The sequence below is a fragment of the Corvus brachyrhynchos genome, unplaced genomic scaffold (genome assembly GCF_000691975.1).
Source record: "Corvus brachyrhynchos isolate BGI_N302 unplaced genomic scaffold, ASM69197v1 scaffold14, whole genome shotgun sequence".
Lineage (NCBI taxonomy): Eukaryota > Metazoa > Chordata > Aves > Passeriformes > Corvidae > Corvus > Corvus brachyrhynchos.
The window spans coordinates 21,540,391-21,562,537 of NW_008239110.1; positions in this window are offsets into that span (position 1 = coordinate 21,540,391).

A 22,147-nucleotide genomic window follows, 5' to 3' on the forward strand; every position below is an offset into this window, starting at 1 on the left:
AAATTCAGCAAATTCAGCTGTTGGCTGGCCACTGGCATGGTCCCAGAGTGCGAAGAACGTTGGTTCATGGCGGGTGGGACCAGCAGACAAAGCTGTACTCTGTGGCAAGAGAAAGTCTTGCCCAGCTGCAGACTGTACTGAATATCTTCGTCTAAAATAACTTCCTTTTTCCTTTTATTTCCAGCAATAAGACTTTTTGCCCCTCTCACTACTTTCCTCATTGGTGTTCAATCACTACTCTCAGCATCCACGTATCCCACCAGCAGGCTCCCATATTCATCAAGTGTTTTCTTCAGGATTTAGGTGTGAAATGGGTAATAATTTCTCCTGAAAATGTAACTGGTTGTCTGTTTGACAACCTACAAGTTGAAGCTCTCCTACAGTCTTTCTTCTGAAGGTGAATGCTTCACAACAGCAAAACAGACACAACTGAAAAGACACAGTAGATTCATGCAATTAAAATTTTTCAACAACTCATTAAAATAATTACTACATTTATTTGCCAGGAAAGTATTCATTACCTACCCTACACCCATTAATAATATGAGGAATGCATCTTCCTTATGCTCTGGTATGTTATTGCTAGTTTGATAAATGCAACAGCTCACATTCAAGGAAGAGCAGTGCCTATTGCATTATGGCATCTTTTTCTTTTGTTTACAAGGATCCGATTTTCAGCAGATTGTTACTCTTTCTCATCTTGTTTTTATGGTTTATTCATTAAGTTAGAAGAGCTGAGGCCTAATAATTTGAAGCATTTGTCTTTGACTTCAACAACATACCTCTGCAAAACATAAATTCCCCTTATTCTTCAAAAAATATGCACATCTTCTTCTGGAAGACAATAAAATACAATATTACAGTAAATTATAGCCAGTGGCTAATGAGAAAATGAGGATGAAGACATTAAATTTTTGTTTAATGCATCTATTTTTCTGACTTGACTTGTATTTCACTGAAATTACTCAGAAGTACTCTAGTCACAGCTACACCGTGAAATCCTTGACTTCAGTAAGACTATTAACCAGAGTGTCTATCAATAAGAAGGTCAAAGTTTGGTGTTTCCAATTAATGTTTGAACATTTATGCAGGTTGAGGTTTACACCAAATTCAAATAATTGTACTGCATTACCTACAGAGGGTGGAAGAGAACAAGTTTTTAAATTTCTGTCCTATGTTTGAATTAGTCAGGCACTCCACAGGACAATATTCTGGTATTGGCTTAAGACACACATATAAATTTAGAAAAATTTGCAGAGTTTAGACTTTAAAGAAAAAATAAAAGGTGAACACTCAGTTTGCTCTCTTCTGACTCTTCACTTTTTTTTTCCCCCATCAGTGTGATTCTTATTGTTCTACCTTTTAACAAAATTACGTCAGTCACTCCAGAGTAGAAGTGACAAGTGAACATTTGATATTTTATCAGATTCAACATCTTTATATAAAGCTTAGCTTACAGGGTCCAGACAGGCCACACCGTGTTTGAGACTGACCTGTGTTGTAGCAGGTCATTGGCCAACACACTTTTCTAAGCAGCTTTTGCCCTGAAACAGACACCAAGACCTTGAATAATGCCACAACGTCTTCACCCCAACTAGGGCATCACCCTCCTTTCTCCTTTCCTTTGTACAAAGTTGATCAGACAGCCTGGTAGTACCAGTAAAGTACATCTCACCTGTGCTAATGAAGGAACTTGCAGGGTATTGCAAATTGCTCTGCATGCTGTATTGCAGTAGGATTGAAATACCCTCTGTCAGAGAATGGGCATCTAGAACTGGCCATCACTTTCTTAAAAGTTCAACTATGCTTGACTCCAGAGATCTGAAACTATCTTGGGGAAGATAAGCTGTAAGGCACAAGCCTGTGGGCCCAGTGATGGTCCCCACTATAGGCAGTTCCTCTCGCATCTGCCACCCTGGTCCACAGAACTCTACCCAGCTTTGGAAGTTCCTACACATTCTTCAAATTATGAACCCCTATTTTTAAATCCAGAGATTTCTGATTTATTGCAGTCTTCTTTCATAACTAAGATTTCTGCTGTGTTTGTACTAAGTAAAATAGTTCTGAGCTTTTCTGGTCTTGAAGAAATTAAAACAAAATGGAGAACAAAAATTATTTTTCTCAGTGCATGCACAAAATCACCTTTAATAGCCCTTTACCCCTGTTACCCCTCCACAACAAACATTTAATCCATCTTAAATTCCCTCTGAGAAATCATTTGCAATTCAGTACTACACATTACCTGTGAATTGAGGAATTGAGCACAAAGCTAGAGTTTGCTTGCATAGCCTGCCCTGTGGAAGGACAAACACTTGGTAAATTACATGCAAACCTGATAAAATCATCATGGTTGGGCTGCTGTAAAAGATGTCAGTGAGGTAAAAGATGTCTGTTCTGGATCTTTAGATACACTTTAGAGGAGACCAGCACCACTTTTTCCACTACCAGAGCAGAGCAATTCTAAACTGATGATCTCCTGTGATATTTTAATTTTTTTTTAATTCTGGCACACTGAAAGAACTTCATCACATAGATTTCAGCAAATTGTGCCTTTTCTGGAAAATACACAGTAACTCTGGGGACCTCAACAAATCTAAATTGTACCTGAATAAGGCCTTAAAGAAAATGTTTTTCCATATCAGATCAGGAGAACATGTTATAGATTAATCATTTGTAATAGATATTCTCTTACATCTCCTGTAACCTAATCTACCGAAGGGCTGAGTAAATGGGATGTGCCTGGATAAAAGGCACAGAGTGCTGCCAGCGTTGGAGCACAAAGCTCCAGCAAAATCTTCTCTCCTTTTAGTCCAAAGAATTCCATGGAAGCAACAAGGGCAATTATTAAAGTTTTAAAAAGTGCTGAGTGTGAAAAATGCAGAAGACATCTATGCCTTGAAGAGCTCACAATTGAAACAGCCAGCAAAAATAGGCAGTTACCAGATGAGGGCTAGCAGATGCGGTATGTCACGGGCTAGTGTTTGAGCCAAGAAGATCAGCATGCACCGTATTAGTTCCACCATTTTGTATTCATCCATCATTGGGTTCTTCAGTTTCAGAGAGATTAGAGTTCCATACAGGCAGCTTTACAGACAGAGATTTTTGGGAGCACAGCTGGCCAGAAATTTTCCAGTGAAGAAAAATTTCATTCCAGACAAAACCAACTTGGTAACCCTTTGATGAATGCAAAAGGAGTTTCAGGGAAACCCTGCCCAGAGAAAGAACACCTGGATACCTTGAAGTCTTGAAAACACTTTGGAAAGAAGATTGAGAAAAGCTAGGCTTTGTGCTATGAAAACAGGGGGGAAGAGCTTTGTGTCAGGGGTTTGTATCTCTAGGAGGGTTCACATGAAATGGTGGTGCAGTCGCCACCTACATGGAGAATACACTTGCAGCTAAGGGTCTTACCTATCCACTTTCCAAAATAAAATTTCATGTCAAATGGTGTCTCACCCTGTGGTTAGGAGTTGCTTACTCAAGCAATTAAAAAATCCCCATCTCTGCAGGAATGTTAGGACCTGGCTGCAGGCTCAGTCTTTCAGATAGTACTTGCTGAGAGAAATGCTTCTGTGATAAAACATTGGCATTCATTCAACTGCAGAAAACTTATACCAGCAGTTCCTTTTATTTTTGCAATATCTGCAATTCCAACTTCAAAAATTAAGGAAGATAAAGAAATTACAATGCAGTAGAGGCAATGCCAAATCATTTTGTGTTTAACTAAACAGATACCAATTTGCAAGAAATTTCAGGTGGTATTGACCTGGATCAGATTCAAGTAAGTGGCCTAGAAATAAAAATGGATCTCCTATGTATCTCCTTACTGCTTCCCTCATCCATCTTGTCCTGTGGCACTCCCTCATTGAGCTTGAGTCAACAAAAGAAATTATATTTCCTTTTCTCTTAAAGACCATTACAGTTTTTTTCCTTCCATGACTAAAAAAAAACCCTGAAAACAAACAAAAACCACAAAACAAACAAACCAGTTCAGATTTCATCACTATCTGCCAAAAGACATGCTTTTTTAATTATGTGTGCAACTTTAAAAAATAAAAATCATGATCTACAGAGAAAGGCACATAATTGCTATGTACTCTACTGTTACAGAGTTATTATATTTTTCTTCAAGGAAAAACTTTCAGAAACCTGTTTACTTCAGGAGTCATACTGCTTTACATTTCAGCTCACTGCAGTATAAGCATTAATGCTTATCAAAAGCTGTAATGCATCACAGATTTGGCATGCCCTTTGCCTACAACACTCATTAGCATGTTTTAGCTGCTTGCATTCATCATGCAGGGATAGAAAGAGAAAAATCTAAACTGGAGTCCCAATCTCTAAGCAGGGCTTCTGCAAAAGAACCATATTTAGAAAAAATGTCTCTGCTGTAACAAATGAGACAGTACTGGGGTGACATTAAGAGATTCAAGATTTAGTTGAGATGTAAACTCTACCCATTGCATGAGTAGTGGGATATGCAAGTTAAGGTAAAACACAGGAAAAGAGAGGCGAGAAAAACATTACCAAGGGGGCAGAAATAAAAAGGAGAAAAGACAGATCAAAGGAGGAAGAAACAAGACAAATGCTTTGACAGAGATAGTAAGAATGCTAGAAAGGATTCTTATTTGCAAACACAGAGTAAAGCTTCATTTTGTTTACCTTTGACTTTTTTTCAAATCTGTGTATTAATTTTTTACTCTGATTCCTTAATACATGATAAACAAGCATTTGTTTAGTTTACAGGGAAGACTGCTTGGCGCTGTAGAGCAAAGACCACCACTGTGAAACCAGCATATGAAGTATTTATTCGTTCCTCAGAGATGGTAGATTGTACTAACACAGAGGAACTCTCACAATGCAATAAGATTAGGAGGCTCATGTGCTGGAGAATACCTCCTGACAGGCTTCAGAAAATAAATACAAATCTATTGGCAGTTACTGGCTCCTGGGAATTCAGCCTACTCAAATCAGTTTGTTGTTGTTGAGTAGACATCAATACCAGCCCACAGCTGTGGTCACCATCTTTCCCAAGACATCACACACACACATATACAGATATTTATATAAAGAACAGACTAGAACAACTTAGCCTGGAGCAAAGATGGTTGATAAGCTAGATAAAACAGAGATCTGCAAAACCACGTTATGGGAAAGGTAAATAGTCACCCAAGGAAAATGGTACCAAAACCAGATGCCATTTAGTGAAATTTCAGATACTGTGTCCAAAACATCCAGAAGGTGATTCTCTGTGCAATAAGGTGTAAAACACCACTCTAGGAAACTGTGAATGCTAAAGTTTTACATGAGTTCAGAAAGTGACTGAACACACATAAGAAAAACAAACTTTTAAGACAGCGCTTCTGCATCAAGCGATGATACCCTCCCAGCATCCTGCAGGCACTTGTCCTCATATTCTTGTTATTTACCACTTTCAGTACAGCAGTGCATAGCTAGATAGCAGTCATTTGTCAGTCATTACAATGACTTTCAGATTCTTTAACCAGAAAAACAAACGTTTTAATTACTTTTCCCCATTCCAAGGAACTGTCACTGACTCTTTTGTTACAACAGAAAGTTGCACTATAATAAAATTAATTACTTGCTCTTTACAAAGGAAAGCTTTAGTACATTAATAAATAGGACATTTTTCAGATGTTAGAGAGTATTTAAAGAAGGAGTTCCATTACTTTTTTCAGGTAAATTATTGTAACTTTCTCATACTTGACTCTTTATTAGCAATTACAGAACTAAGCAGATTGTAAGGGAACTTCCTTCATTCATTCAATCCAATCTTCTGCTCATAACGGGTATAATAAAAGCAGGACGTCTAATAAAAGCAGGTTGCACAAGATATTCTACAGTTGCATTTTGAAAAGACCTGAAGATGGAGTATCTCATTCCTGGGCAAAGGGGAGATAAAAAATCCTATATCCAAGGTTGTATCCACTCCCTCTTGTCCTTCTAATACAAAGCTCCAAGAGTCTGGCCTTGCCTTCATTGCTGTCTATCCAGAAGATAAATGTCTGTTACTGAAAAAGAGCAGGTGGTGTACATAGGCCCTGTGTATGCTACCAACTTGAATAGCAGGTTAAGTTGACTAGTTAATACAGGAGAAAAGCAGTTCCCTTGTGATTGCAGCTATGATAAAAAACTTCATCTGGATTTCAATTTCCTTTTTTTTTTTTTTTTTTTTGAGATCCAGACCTCTTAACTGAAATCTCTTTAGTAGAAAACTTGCTTGGGTTTTCAATTTCTTTTTTTTTTTTTTTTTTTTGAGATCCAGACCTCTTAACTGAAATCTCTTTAGAGAAGTACCTGAAGCCTACATGCTTTGTATAAAATCTGATTAATTTATAAACAACCCAGATGAAGCAGCTATGAAAAGTATTTATAGGAAACAAATCCATATACATAGCATTGTTCATCAGATAGGAACCCTTCCTCTTTACAACTGCATGAGTGTCCTATTTCATCATTTCACTTAAAGACAACACTCCAAATATAAGCATGTGTGCATGTCAGTCCTCACACCTGCCAGTGTCTTATTTACAGATTTTTTCCCTCCTTTATAAATAGTTGAGGCAGTAGAAATTCACAGTCTCCATGCTATTTATTAATAAATACTACTTATTAAGAGGAATAAATTTTAAAGGGATGTGTTTCTCAGTGAATCTAAATCACGTCTCAAAACGTCACCCTTTCTTCCTCTCTGAAAAGAGCCGTGATCTTTAAGATACCCTCTGAAGCTCTCCCTTCAGTATTGATATGCACCAGGAGCTCTTTTCTGACTTGACTTGGAAGGCAAATTATAAACACCCTTCATCCCTTCCCTTTGGTACTGCAGAACATCTGCTTGCTTACTTCATGCCTCTTGATTTTTCCATTGTTCTTACTGCGGAATCACACATTACAAGCATCCATCTCCCTCAGACACTTGGAGATCTTTGTGAAAATACTTGTTTTATTTATCTTCAGTTTGGCATTTCATCGATTTGTCTTGTTCGCGGAAGCACATTTTCTTCTGGGTGACACAACACCCCCCCATCCTCAGACATTTTCAGATCAACATGATGAAGTGTTATAAATTGCTTGCTTCTTCATATTTCAGTTTTACTCCCATGCAAGAAGTGCAAAAGAGCATTTTTCTTTCTTTCCAAATATGTGAGATTTTATTGGAATAGATTTTCAAACAGTTATTTATAGTTGTGATTACAGCTGCAACTCAAGACACGTTAGACTGCTCTTTCTCTAAGGCTCAAAAAAACTTTTCAGTATGAGAGGACCTTGGAAAAAAACCTGTTATGCACTTACTTTTGCCTTTTTCCTCCACAAACTTTTTCTAGTGACATAATAAGAGAAGCTCAGTTTGACTTTTTGTTTACCATTTCTCCTTCCCTGAAAATTGTGTTCAATGTGCAGTTTCTATGTGTATCCTGACAAAGTGCAAAGTGAGGTGGTGTGAATGACAGCAAAGATTCTGGGCTGCTGAGGGTCAGAGAGCACAAGGACTAAGCTGCTGTTAAGTTTCCACTTCTTACAGGAACAGAGAGGGATGACATTAAGTCACCAAGTACAAGCTTAACAGTGAGCAGAGAAGCTTAGGTATGTACTAATATTTTGTGGGAAGAAAAGCTAAAACTGAATCTATTTTGTAGATCCACAGAGAAAACAAGGCTTTTTAGTAATTTGGAAACATGCACAACTCCTTTTAACAGGGAAAACAGGCTTATGGAACGTTGTTACTTTCAATCTGGAAATATTTGTCAGGCAAAGATGACAAAGTGACACAATTCACCCAACCAGCATATACCTGTCACTCAAAAATATGATCAGCTGTGGGACTCATGAGACTTTTTATTCTGCACAACCTCAGGCTCAACTTTTGAACTTGCCACTGCCCCATTGTGATGAGGGAGTTCCAACACTACTGCCTGCTGCACAAGCATATTGAAAGCCCCAGGAGAGAGGGTTTCCACTGCCTGCCCAGCTGTGTCCTTATTTACAGCACGGTCTAAAAGGGAAATGCACAGGGAGCATAACATCACAGGCACACAGAGATTTGGACTCCTCCATGGAAGACAGGGCCAGTGGGTCAGGGCACACCAGAACAAGTTGTGTCTCTCCAAACAACTGTCATTAGATAATGAGAAGTTGAGTACCAAAATGTGTTGGGATTTACATTTTATTAAAAATTAAGGGGTTTTTTAACTGAATACAGCATGTTACAGCTGTAGTCCTCTGTTCCCTCCTTCATTTATAGCTCTGACTTTTGGGTATTTCCCAGCTTCAGGGGCCTGGATGCATGCCTGACTCCCCCTCATCTCACACTTGGGCAAAATCCCACTGCATAATAATTCTCCCTCCTATACCTTCATTTCCACAGAAAACGGAACAGGGAAAAAACGCCCATGGTCCCAGAGATCTGCAGTTTCCATACAGAAGACTGTGGGCAAGGGTATCCTACAAAGCACATGCTAGACTCAGACTAACTATTGTTGCTCAAAACTGTCTTCTGCCTTCGTTGCACAAGCTGAATTCTGCAGGTCTCCTGTCTAGTCTGCTTGCTACATTATGGCAACCACCGTGTCAAAAGCACTCACTGAACAGCATTCAAGTAATTGCAATTTCTCCCTCTGGGTGCTGTGGATAATGGAGTGGATTGAATACTCCTGTGTAGTTAGGCATAACAGTAAAAAGCAAAGCGTAAGCAAAAGCCAACACTTTTAAACCTCAAAAGTTAAGGAAAGAGAATTTCCCTTCTTACACAATGGATAAAAAGATAGACATTTTAGTAAGAGCAGGGACTAACACCCGGAAATCTCCTCTCCCAGAGGAGCATGTGATGCAGTCTTCTTTTACCGTGCTTCCTCTGTCCCAAACAATGTCATGTTCCCAGAAGACTTACAAAGGAAAAATAGATTCTGTTCTTATCCGTGCCAACAGATACACTGCTGTCTTGAATGCAAAAGAAATGGGGTTCAAATTTTCCAGATGTTTCAAATTTTACAGCATTCTGAAGGAAATGGGCACCATTTCTGCTTTTTTAAAGGACTGCTGCCTTTGGAGTCTTGCACTGACTCTGGAACCCATGCAGATATGGACACATATGAAGATGCCACAATCTTCAAACACACATGCAAGGGAACACTTCCACACACACTCAGAGCAAGCAGACCTGTTTATGAACACACAGCTGTTCTGTACCTCTGCAACAAGCCTAAAGAATATGCCAGTGCACGCTCTTGCTATGCAGAGGCAGAAAAAGGACTCAGAACACAGGCCTGACCTGTAAAGTCAAGTGCTACCTTTCTTTAGCCCTGAATCCATCATGTGCAGCTGGAAAAAAAACAATTTCAAACAAATCCTAAGAAGTTTATGTTTCCTGGTTCCATTGCCATGCTCCACGTAACATATCGCACCATACAGGCTCTACACAACATTGTTGTTGAAAGCCTTAGTTAAACTAGGAATGATAAAGACATCAAAGAAATGCATTTGGGGTAAACCAGGAAGCTGGGAGTCATCAGTGAATTCATTTAGAGTTATTAAAGAAATTTCGAACAAATAGAAAAATAAATTTCTAGGTAGATAGTAAGAGAGGTTTTGACTGTTTGATTCCAGGACTGGTCACTGAAATAATCAGCTAAAGAAGGTGAAGCAAGTGAAGTAAGGCAGAAATTCTGAAGAAACAGCATCAAAAAAACCCAAACCAGTCATAACAAAAAAAAAGGAAATGGACTTTAGACATAAATGAACAAGTCAAAGCAAGAAATATCTCCAAGTCAATGACAGCATAATGGGGTAATTCAGGATAAGACAGATGGAGCTTTGCAGAGGGAAAATAAAGTTAGTTTTGAATAATGCCTTTGATGATACCTGCTAACACTATTTAGTCTGGAAAGACTGAAAAAGTTATGGCAATATAAAACAAGTATTTCATATAAATAAGGAGATCAGGTCTTCTGATGTACAGCAACCTTTTTTGTCATTTAATCGTCTCGTTCTTTATGGCAGTCTTCCATTGAGATACATACATGCTTCAATCTCCAAAATCCTTTGTAAGAAAACACAGTCTTTCAGGTTAAAAGCTAAGAAATGTATATAGGTCCCAGAACCTATTATGAACAGATTCTTTATGTCTATAGCTTACCTGCTTACTAAGAGCAAAGTGGAATATTTATCATATAATGTTGCACATATTTTTATTTCATATATTATTGCAGTGCATATATTGCACCAACAATGGACATAATTGCAACATCAGCTTTAAGGCTTCAGCCCTACTGATTAAACACTCTGACCTTACTTTACTCTGAATCCATCATTTATCCTGTTTTAACCAAAGTATTTTTTTTCATTTCTTAATACATTTGAAGGCTGTTTTTTATTTTCCAGGCAAGCAGATAATTTTGGAATTGACAGAATAGAGACATTTTCTGCACTGTCCCACACAGTCCTTAAAGGAGCTGATCATCACCCTTGAGTTACCAGAACTAAAAGCTATTTATCCTTCAGGTGTTTGAGGGTTCTAAAAGGAGAGGTTTTGATTTAGCTGAGCTGGGAACATACTTAATCTTTCAAAACAAAAAAAATCAAGTAAAGCCTGAGGAGTGCTTGGACATAAGACTAGGGTGTTTATAGACATTTGTGCATAGAAACTGAGATGCTGAATATACCACAGCCTTGCTGACTTAAATGAGATCTGCCCCTCATTTTTACTAGAATCAGCTGTGGGTTCTGCTGGCAGAGATAGATTTACAGACACATGCACAAACATTTTGGGTTAAGGGATAGCTGTTTGGAAAAAAAAAAGGAGCAGAATTATCAAAATCATGGGTTGTGGTCTGTGTTTTTATCAGAGACTTCAAAAAAAGAAGAAAATTGTAGAAGTGCACAAGTCTGAGTCCACAAGCATTCCTAATGGGAGATGGGCTGTTCCTTTAGGACCTGTGGTAAAGTACATTCCTGGTCATTTATTGGAGGCCACTGAACACATGTTCATGTCTTCATCATCATGTAGCTTGTACTTTTCTCATAACAAGTGATACTCATAGGGCAGACAGAAATGCTTAAGAGGAAAGTTTGGCCAAATAAATGAAAGAGAAAATACTGTAGCTGGCCATCCTACCCTCCCCTCCCCTTTCAAGCATGGGCCAAGATGGTTCTTCAAGAGAAATAAAGACAGAGCAGAAATAATGGACAAAGCAATAAGCACTACAGACTAATAGGTAAGAAAAAAGGTATTTTGGATAGATAAAGAATGTTTTGAAATGGATGTTCAAAAAAAGTTATATGCAAGAAGCAGTTGTGATCAGTAAGCAGAAGGAATAAGATACCCAGTGACTGACAAAATCCCTGTGCAAAGAAAAGCAAAGGAAAATTAATGCAAAGTATTTTGCTCAGAGCCTCTGCTAAAAAATGTAACTTATTTTTCCTTGCCTAGCAGTCAAAAAGGTAATTGCATAATAAGGTTAGAAAATACATTGATCCCAGAACACATAATGTGATCTGAATTCAAAACAGGGACTCCTTAAGGAAAGGACACAAACATGAAGGTAACCCAGGATATGTTCAATGGTCGGCTCCTGCAAACTTGTCATATTTTCAAGATGTAGAACTTAATCTTCAATTAATTACTTATCAGGAATGATGCACTCTGGGGACAAGGGTGCTTATTTTTAAGCACACATTTCAAAGTTTACCCAACTCCCCCATGTAATTATGAATGAATTGGGAAATGGTTGTTTCTGTACAAAATATCTGATCTGCACAGTTTTGAATAAGTACACACTGATCAATGGGACAGCTGCTGCTGTATTTTTGGTTTTGCTCATCTAAGCCTGCCAAGTTACTGGTATGCTTTCAGCAGAGTGTTGTATTCAGGGAGAGTCACAAGGGCTATTTTTGTAACAATATAAAATAAACTTTAATACTGCTCTCAGTGATGCTAATATGAAGTAGAATCTGAGCTAAAACAATTCAGTTTCCACAAAGTAATTTAAACTATTGCAACCACCCTCATTTCAGGGAAACACCTCCAGGTTTCCAGCTGAAAGAGGCCTAATATTTATAGCCAGCTGACTGTGAGAAAGGGAACCAAAACCAAGCACCCTTTTCAATTAAAAGGCAAATGCATTTCCACAATGAACTCAAACAAGCCTAAATCCCAACGATCCTTTTTGATCCTCCTTAGCTAATGAGGCAGAAGACACCAGCGGGAGTTAGACCACAGGCAAGGAGCAGCTGAAATTTTTGTATTTGTATTTAGAGGAGTCAGAACTTACAACCACATGGAAGTGTCTGAACTTGCACAGGTGGGGTGCTCTTCCTGCCTGATCTCCAAAGCTTTAGGTATCATAAGGATCCAGCACTGATACTTGGGAATCTATAGCTTGACTCTTAAGGGACTGTAAGTTCATAGGTTATGTCCTCAGAGACAGGAGGTAAAGCACATCACACAAATATGTTTTGCATAGAATTTATGAAAAGCTACTCCTTCCAGTAAAGACTAGTGAAACAGAAGCTGAACACACCTCTGAGTGTTCTGCCTTTCTCTTTTCCACCCACTCTGAAGACACTTCACCAGGTAAAAGTTAATTACAGCCTCTGCATCAGATCTGCTATTCTCCTCCAGCTGTTCCAGATGATGGGTTTATTAAAGGAGGGGGCTCTTTTATAACCTTGTCAATGACTGCCTAATCAGTTTCATCTGATGACCAATGCCTTCTCATCAAGTAATAGATTGCTGAACTTCTGGCAGTGAGATCTCAACTGACTACCTTGGCCTGGGTAACAGCTATCATCATTTAAGGGTGTTCTGCTTATTTATCAAAGCTGGGTAAGCTACAGTGTCATCCTATCTATTCTGTCAGCATTTTAATGTCCGTGAATACTTGGAGTGCTGCATACTTGTAAGTTATTTGCTGTATATCCATCCAAGGATGAAACTTGCTTACTGTATTCTATTGATCTCACTTTTTAGGCAAATCCGCCAAGAAAAAATAGTTAACACCAGTGTTGTTTCTCTGGCAGACCTGAAACCCCAACTTGTGCAGGTGAAAACTGCTGCACAGACATGAAGGCCTGGTCAGCCCATCTCAGTCTGCCACTGAACAGTTGTTCCAGAATTTGAGGGAGGAGAGTAAGCCTATCTCATGTTTCCTGCAGAGTGGACCTCCAACTGTACCTACAATTACATTCTGTAATTGCCTGCGAGATTCACTAGTGGGAATATTCCTCTGTAGATAAGCAATATCAAGTAGCAGGAACCTGACATTTATAATCTACCTCTTGATTTGTGGGTTGGTCTTGTGGGATTTTTTTTGGTCAAAACCACAAATAAAGTAAATAGAAATTTAATAGAAGCACCAATAAGTTTTCTCTTTAAAACAATAGTTAAGGGCATTAACAGACTCTGATGCCAGTGTTGGAAAGAAATAGAAGAAAACCTCAAAGTTTGTTGTCCATTTCATTCTGTGTATCTCACAGCAGAAGTTAAGAACTGCCTCGGGTTTGCCTTGCTCATGCCAGTAAGAGCATAATCCTATCCTGCTGAGTGCAACTGAGCACATCGTGCTCCAAGTGACTTGCCTTCAACTCTTCTTTTAGCCAAAAGCAACACACAAAGCAAGTTTTCCTTCCTGCAGATGAGGAGCAAGCTGGCAGCAATGAGCAGAGTGCAGCTTGTCCCCCTTGCCCCTACCCTTCCCATGCTAGCCCTGAAAAATGCATTTCACGGAGTCTGGCACCACAGTGTTTTTAAGGGAGAGTAGACAAGAATAACTCCCATATTCACCCAGGGGCAACATGCACACACCTGAGCCCATTGTCATGCCAGCCCAAGAACCTTTGTTCACCTCCCAGGGTGTGTTTGTATATCCTTCCATCAGCAAGGTTTCCATGCAAAAGTTCCTTATTCCTTCTTCTTATTCTGTCCTGAAATTCGCCCCGTGATTTTGTTGTGCAAAAGGATGTTTAGTCCATAGTTTTGTTTTTATGGGCAGTGGGGGTTTTGCTGTTTCGCTCACAAACCTGAGCAATTTTCCATCCTTAATTTTCTATGAAATGCAGCTGAACTATCAGCTCTGGATCCTCTGTAAAGGGAACGCATGACAGTGGAGTTATAAAAATAATCTTGCTACCAAATACAATACACATCTTTGCATCAAAATCATACTTAAGGGAAGGATTTATTTTGGCATGAAGGAAGAGGATAGTGGCTAACAGGACATGAATGCATGCAGAATTTAAAAGGTAACAGTTTGCTTAATCTACTTAACTGGGAATTAAAATTAGAACTATTGAAATTTCACAGCTGTAGGGAACTCACACACAAAATAAAAAAAAAGCTGAAAAGACAAAATCTCAGACAAATGAAGCTAAAGAAAACAAAAGACAATTATATTTGAGTGAATGAAATTCAGCTGATGTTAATGGCTACACAAATAGAAATCACAAAACTGTCAGTTAAATGAAAGGCAGAAATATCTGACACAAATACTAGAAGACAAAGACAGTAATTTAATAATAGCTCAGTAGGATACAAAACAGTGATGACTAAGACGGGGCATGAGACCCTCTATAAGCGGCTTTGAAGTGGCAGTCAGTGAGATTTCTGAGCCAGGAACAGGGACCTTCAGTAGGTTTCCAAGCCTTGTGGAGAATTCAGAGTGCTGGAGATATGTGAAAATTGTGGCATCTATTTTAGAAGCTAGCTAGGCCAAGATGGCTCAATTTTATGTGTTTCAGAATAATATCAGACAATTCTGACCAAAATAAATGGAATGGCTGAAACCAGACCAGCTAAAGACATCGAAGGAAAGTTACCGTTACAGATTTGCAACAGCTTATGGGGGAAAAAAGGAAGTTATGGTCAAATTTGACTAACTGACTCTGTAGTCCAAAGTTTTCTGACAAAGAGAATAATGCTGATACTGTACTGTCCTGTAGATAACTCATCAGCCTGACCCCAACAAAAAGGAACATTCAAGTGAAAAGGCATCTAATTCAGAGATAAAGTCCCTATGCCATACTGCTAGGACAAGCATTGCTACTGCAAAATTTTTATCTAGGTAAAGGATGGGGAAGGCAGCACTGTATTCAGGTGCATGTGAAAATGAACATGAACTGCCTCTCCCTCCATTTGCTTGGTCAATAGCCACACTTGCGTCAAGCTTGTCACCCAAATCCGAGAGACCCAGTGCTGTCTTCAGCAGCATTTGGTCTACACCTAAATCCTTTCCCAAAAGCTTAATGTTTTTAGATGTGTAAACTTGGAGATGCTCAGCAAAAAGCCCAAAAGATTGTCATCTCTGCCTGGTACCAGTCTACCATATCCATTTGAAGAAGGGTATTAACAAACAGGAAGGATGAAGGTGGAGGCAAGAAGGGAGTAATGAAATAAATCCTAAAACATGCCTTACAACAAGACTAAGAAACCTTGAAACATTTTATTATCGTAGAAATTACTTCATCTATGCTTAAGTACCTCATAAGGACAGAAATTTGACAGAGGACTCTTCATTCTGCTTGATAGGGCTTCAAGATGAAGTTGAAGTAAGATCATTGGAAGCTGAAAGAGATGTAAAAATAAGTGTAATAGGCCTCTGAAAAAACCCTACCAAGGCTTTTATGGGAACTTCTACTATAACATTTTAAATTAAGATATTTTTCTCTTTTCTATTTCCATAAGATTATTAAACCAAAAACTCATTCAGGAAAAACATCATTTTGTATTAAGAGATTATCAAGGTTATCAGACCAGGCCTTTTGGTTTTAAAAGTCTTTCAGATGAATTTATGCAAAATCTTACATTTACAACTTTCACATGAAAGTTGTTTTAATGTGGTTTTTTGAGGTTCTCTGTCCCTTTACATATCTTTTCAGGCTTTTCTCAAGGGGTTTTCCTGGACTCTCTGATTCTATTTCGCTGATTCTACTTGGACCACTTTTTTATTTTTCTCTTACTGAGGAATCTGAACTTGACTTTCTTCACGTCTTTCTTTTCTTCAGTTTTAGTTTTCCCTCTCCACTTCTTAGTTGCTCCTTCCAATCCCTCATTTGCCTGCCTTTCTCATTTTCAACCTTTCTCTTTCATCTCTATTTTGCCCTGTTTATTTTTCCATTTAAATTATTTGATGTGACTGCGTATGGAATAAGTCTTTCAGGGAACATAAATATAAGTTACTAACCACTCTCAAATAATAAACAAAATGTATCCAATAGTCTAAGCAGAAGAGGTAAAAAGCATGGACCACAGTAACAACATCAAAGCATACTGAGTTGATTTATGAGCATGTTGAATTGCAGCATCTTAGCTAATTGCTTTTGATTCTGACTTTAATAGCTTCACTCATGGTGAATTTTATAAAATATAAAGGCAGAAACGTTGAAACCACTTTAAAGAGTCAGCAGAATGTATACATATACTTTTATCCATAAAGAGCAAATCATAGCCAGCAGCAATCTTACTGTTCTAGAAATTCTGACAGGTGTGTCTGAAAGGCATTATCTTCTTAAGGACTCTTATCACCCTTTCTGAGATAAGTTGATACATTCAATTACATTCCTGGTGTGCAGCCCCAGAGTCTTGCAATTATTTATTCTCCCACAGATCCAGCAGGGTTTCAAGTCCTTCTGTTCATTCCCTTCAGGACCTTACAGTCCAGACTGGTAGAACCAACTTTTCTCTAGTCACTGGAACTAATCACTGGAGGAAAACACTACAATTTAGCTTCCAGGCAGAAAATAATTTTTTTTTATATCTGACTGAGAACTCTACGCAGAAGTCTGACATGCTTTACTTCATTCATCTGAACCCCACATCTTTCAGCGCATTCACTGAATAATCTCACATTTCCCTGTGAATATATGGAATCTGGGTTAAATGATCAAGCATAAAAAAAGTTCTCATCACAGGCAAGTTTGTCCTGAACACATACAGAATGTCTTTTTTCACCTTGTCACAACTCACATATTTTTCATTTTTATGCCACGCTATTTCTGTGAAAAAGTCCATTCACCAAGGCTGATGTGTATACAGGGTTCACCTTTTCTTAAAGGCAATAGATATCCTTGTCGGATGTTAAGTTCACATTTTAGACATTGCTGTTCTACCAAAGGCAATCTATTAAATTTATTCGTGATCATATGTGCACGTTGCTGCTTGTGGCGAGACAGAATTTGGCTTTTGAATATCTGGGAAGGAGCTGTTCAAAAGCTAAATATTAATCTGCAAGTGAGACTTAAGGCATTCTTTCTTTTCATTGCAGTATTCAGTTCAAAAGTACAAGAGTACCTCCAGGATACTAAGGAATTGTATGAGAATTGAAAACAATTAAAAAAAAATCTTAATAAACAAACAAATTAAAATATAATAATTATATTGTTCCAGGAAAATGTTGTAGATACAAAATTCATCCCAGGTGCCTCAGTAGAGTCCTGCTTCTTCTTTCTTTTTCTTAATAAATGTATTCATTTACATGTCTGCTTTGCAGTAGCAGTTTTCTTAAAAAAAAAAAAAAAAAAAAAAAAAAGGAGGTAAGAAAAAACAGGCAGAAAATTAAGCAGATAACTATTTGAGAGACATGATTAGACACCTCAGCAGGACAGTAAGAAAGTCACGGATCACTGAGTCCCCAGCACTGAGTCCCCAGCACAGAGTGTGGCAGGTAAAAGTGTGTTAGGAGTGATGACAGACAGAAGTTAACTTACTAAGATGGCAAGGAATCCATAAAAGTTAACAGTGCTCATGGGTTTGGCAAGAGGAAAACTTCATCTGTGTTAGAGGTAGCTGAACCTTATGGGCAGTGGGAGCCAGGGGCTCTCCTCCTGTCTCAGCCCCATGGATGTGGGGCTGCTGGTGTTCCCTCTACCTGAGTGCAGGCAGAAGAGAGGCTGAGCACCCATTCCTGACAGCTGAACATGTGCACTCACACTGCCCACCCATCCAGCCACACGGGTGGACACAGAGAGAAAGCCTCACACAGCCCTCAGGTGAACATGAAGAGCACAGGTGGCCCAGTCCTGTTCCTCCTCTCCTGCTCATCAGGACTGGAATCTGTCTCCTAGTGCCATGTGGCACACACAATATATGGGCCACTGCTGCTGTTGGCCTACTCAGTCTCTCCAGGAGCAACCCCCACTGCCCCTGCCATGCTCCAGTTTTTGGCACCACACCCACGAGCCCCTGAGGTTCAAGGTTCACTCCTGCTGCTGGGCCCAGACCTCTCATGTTCACCAGCTTGTGTGGGCTAAGGTTTGCCAGCATTCGCACATACACATCTAGAGCAGAGAGCAAGGCCACAAAGAAGGCAGTCAGAAATCAGATTTAAGTAGAACAGAGAGCAGACTGTGCCCATCAAGTCCAGGGCTCTGTCAGACAAGCTGCCTGGCCTTTATTCAGTTAAGCCCTTCTTAAAATTTTCCTTCTTTTTTTTCCACTTTCATTCCTCCTTAGTCCACCTTGCTCCCTCTCTTTCCCCAGTTTTGTCCTTTCCCACCAACTCATCTCAGTGGCTTTCACTCCAGGGTCAATCTTTCTCCCACCCCTTGGATGGTCTTAGGGAGCAGCTGAGTTGTCCACTTCCACTGGGTGGGCTAGTAAGGTTCTTTTGCCTGTCATTGTTCCTCCAGTCTTCCCTGGGTCTTTGAGTTCCACATGATTAATCTGTGATCGCTCAACTGAGCAGTCTTCAGCAAAAATAACCATGCCATGAACAACAGAATGACAGAAAGAGTAAATGCCAGCAAGTTATTTATCTGGGGCCAATGAAAGGCTCATAAAATAATCAGTCTTAAATAAAAGAAGCTATCATGAGAGAATTGCCACAAAATGTCAGGTAAGACAGTAAAAGAGATGTAAAAAAATGAAAAAGTGGACAGCCTAAACTAGAGGCAGAAAGAAGCAGCTTAACATCTCAGGCTAGTTCATGAATGAGGCATAACATAGACACTCCCAGGTCAAACTGCATCCAGAAGGCCTCTGGCTGTACACTCATCAAAGTACACACTACCCACCTCTCCCTTCTCCCCACAGGTAAATCAACACTCTTTATCATAGTCTCAAATGGATCTGTGCAGAAACTTGTATCCTATCACACAAAGGCCAGGGTAGTTGGTGTTTGAGGCTGGAGGTAAGAGCAGGTCATCATCAGCACTTATCATGGGCTGGCCAGGTGGGCTGTATTTAGGATGATCATTCAACCACAGGTAGCCTTTAGCCAGTTCTTCATTCTCAACTGTGCAGAACAGGACATAGACTTTTACTGCAAATGAAATAAAACAACACCTCTGCCAGCCCTGCCATATGCAGTCATGCAAGTGCTATTCACAAGAAGATTTGAAATGCATTTATGTGAGTTTCCATCCAAAAGCAAAGGTACCTTTGCTATCTATCACCCCTTGCAGCAGTGTAATCACAGAAATATCTACGGCAGACAAAGGCATTTGGCCACGTGGGGCAGATTCCTGTGCCCCACACCAAAACCAGCACCTGAGCTCCTGCTCATTCCAGAGCAATGGAATTCTGCCATCCCCGCTGTTAAATTGCTAGACCCTTAGATGCTTTTAGGTATAGCTAAATTTCAGCTTTAGCTACATAATAATCACCCACAGGATTCCAAGACCTGCTTGGGTATAAACACTGGCTGAGACCAACTTCCCAAAGACATTTTGATGTGATCACCCAGTTTGGGAGATAACAGTTTAGAGGACATGGACACGGGCCATTCAGCACCACTTGCCTTCACACTGGGAAGAGACATTTAATGCACTGCTTTAAATCAACACAGCGCTGCTGTGAATGGCCAAAAATCCAGTGTGGGGTACAGGAGCAACACCAAACTGCTAATCTTTAGAATCCAAACGAGTTACCAGAAATTGCACTATTTCTGCAGGATTCCTGATGAGATAAGGAGTTACCATGCATAAATAAATGCTTGGAGAAATTGGGACTAAAGAAGACATTTCACTGAAAGGAGGAACAAAAACACTTGTTTTTGTTATGTTCTTTTCTGAGCATAAAGAGAGGCCAGCAAAAACTGGGATCAAAAGTATTCTTCACTAAGAAGGAAACTTGTGATTTATATTGTCTTTCAGCACCTTTTCAAAGGACATGTAGCCTAAAATAATAGGTATTTAGAGTAGGATTTCCACAACACTGCTTTAGAAACAATCTCTATTATTTTTTTGAACTCATGAACACATTCACTAAACTTCAGAATATAGTATATACAGCAAATGTTTCATCTTTCCCCATAATTTAATTCTTTGGCATTTTGAAGTGAAACTACAATGGTATTTATGATTATCTCACAAAAGAAATTGTATTTTCACAACACATAATGCCACACAAAATAGCTGCAGAAATCATTCCATTTCCAGTACAGAGATTAAAGATAAAATTGAAGAACAAAATGTCTAGTTTTAATTAAAGATCAGAACAGAACAGGTTCTTTCTTTTTTTTTTTTTAATTTCAGTTTTTTACTTTAAGCATGAACATTTTAACTTAAAAAATAAATTATTTCAGAGACAGATTCTGATTTGATTACCATCTCAAAAGAAACATTTCCATCATTTCAAAAGCTTTCCAAGCGCTGCTAAATGACAAATGCACTGAAACAGACTTTCTGGTCTCAGAAGGCTAAAATTTCAACTAATCTGTGTCTTCCCATGGGGCGGAAGTACAGAGGGAAAACAATCTCAATATATTTTCAATCACAGAAATCTTTGCAGTTACTTGCAAAGTCCACCAACTTCAGGCCACAAGGCAGACTCGGAGAGTTTACAACTCCGTTCCCTATATGAGAGAGTTACTGACCAGCGGCATGAAGAGAACTTGCAGAGTATTCCCTGGCCAAGTGATTTCAAGTCACTGTGTTTCCAAAAGTTTAAAACATTTATTTAAAAAAGAGAAGCATGAAAACGGAAGGATAGGAGACATTTCTACAGGAGATAGCTAGAAATATGCGGATTTTCTTTTTGCTCTTTTTTTTTCTTTCCTCAAGGCCAATTTAAATGAGTTAGAAAATGATTTCTCAAGAGTCAATCATATCTCTCAAATTTTGAAACTTGAAAAATTGAAATTCCATCTTCCTAAAGTCTCCTGTAATAAGAATGGCTTTATGCCATGGGTAGCTAATGAGAAAGAAAGCATAATGGATATAAAGGTGAATATTTCCCATTTGCCGTCATGCTGCAGATGCTGTATTAATTAAATTGCTTCTGATGCACATGTCCAGAGACAGCAAAAATGTCAACACAAAAGACATATGAGTTGCAGTGAAGCCTGTGGAATTGCTGCTCTGGCAGCAGTTACGAATCTTACTTTGTTTTCAGATGTTGCTGTGCATTTTATTGCTTATAGCAAACCTGAGCAGAAGACAGCATTGTCACTGGAAAAACAGCTTGCTAAAATAAATTTGTGTAGTGGTTCGGTTCAAAATATCCATTACCTACTTATTTTGCTTCTGCGAGACAAGAATTAGGAAAAAGCAAAGCAGGCACAAAACTTAAAAGAATATAAAGAAATTTATTAACAGACCTAAAAGAAAGAGGAAAAAAAATTCAGAACAATTTCCTCCCCCCACCTTTCTCCCCTCTCCCACTGACAACGCAAAAAGACAACCCTTGAGATTTCCAGTTAGGTTACCACCTCTATAATAATCTTTTTCAGTTCACTCAGGGAGAGGAGTCTGTCTTGCTCATGCTGTGGAGACATCTCCACAAGAAACAGCTCTCTTATGGCTTCAATGTCATAATGAGACAGCTGCCCAGGTTGATTCTCTGCTCGCATGTGAAAGTCCCTTCCCCTGATTTACAGCTTTCCCCACAACTGCTTTTGAGGATCCAATCTTTGCAAATGGGGTACCATTTTAAGGCTGAGCTGTTCAGAAGCAAAGGTTCTCTTCACCTATCTCTGGGAGCATCTTCATGTCTAGGAATAGAGGCCCTCCTCCTCCCCTGGGAGCAAGGGCCCTCATCAAATTACAGCTACTTCAACATTTGCTTATTTCAGCACAGGTACTTTCGCTCACAGTTGCAGTTTGAACGCTTCAGCCCCCCACGCTTTCATGAAATTACAATGGGTACTCTGATATATCATAGTCCATCACCACCATAGCTTTACAACAGAATTTCAGCTTCTAA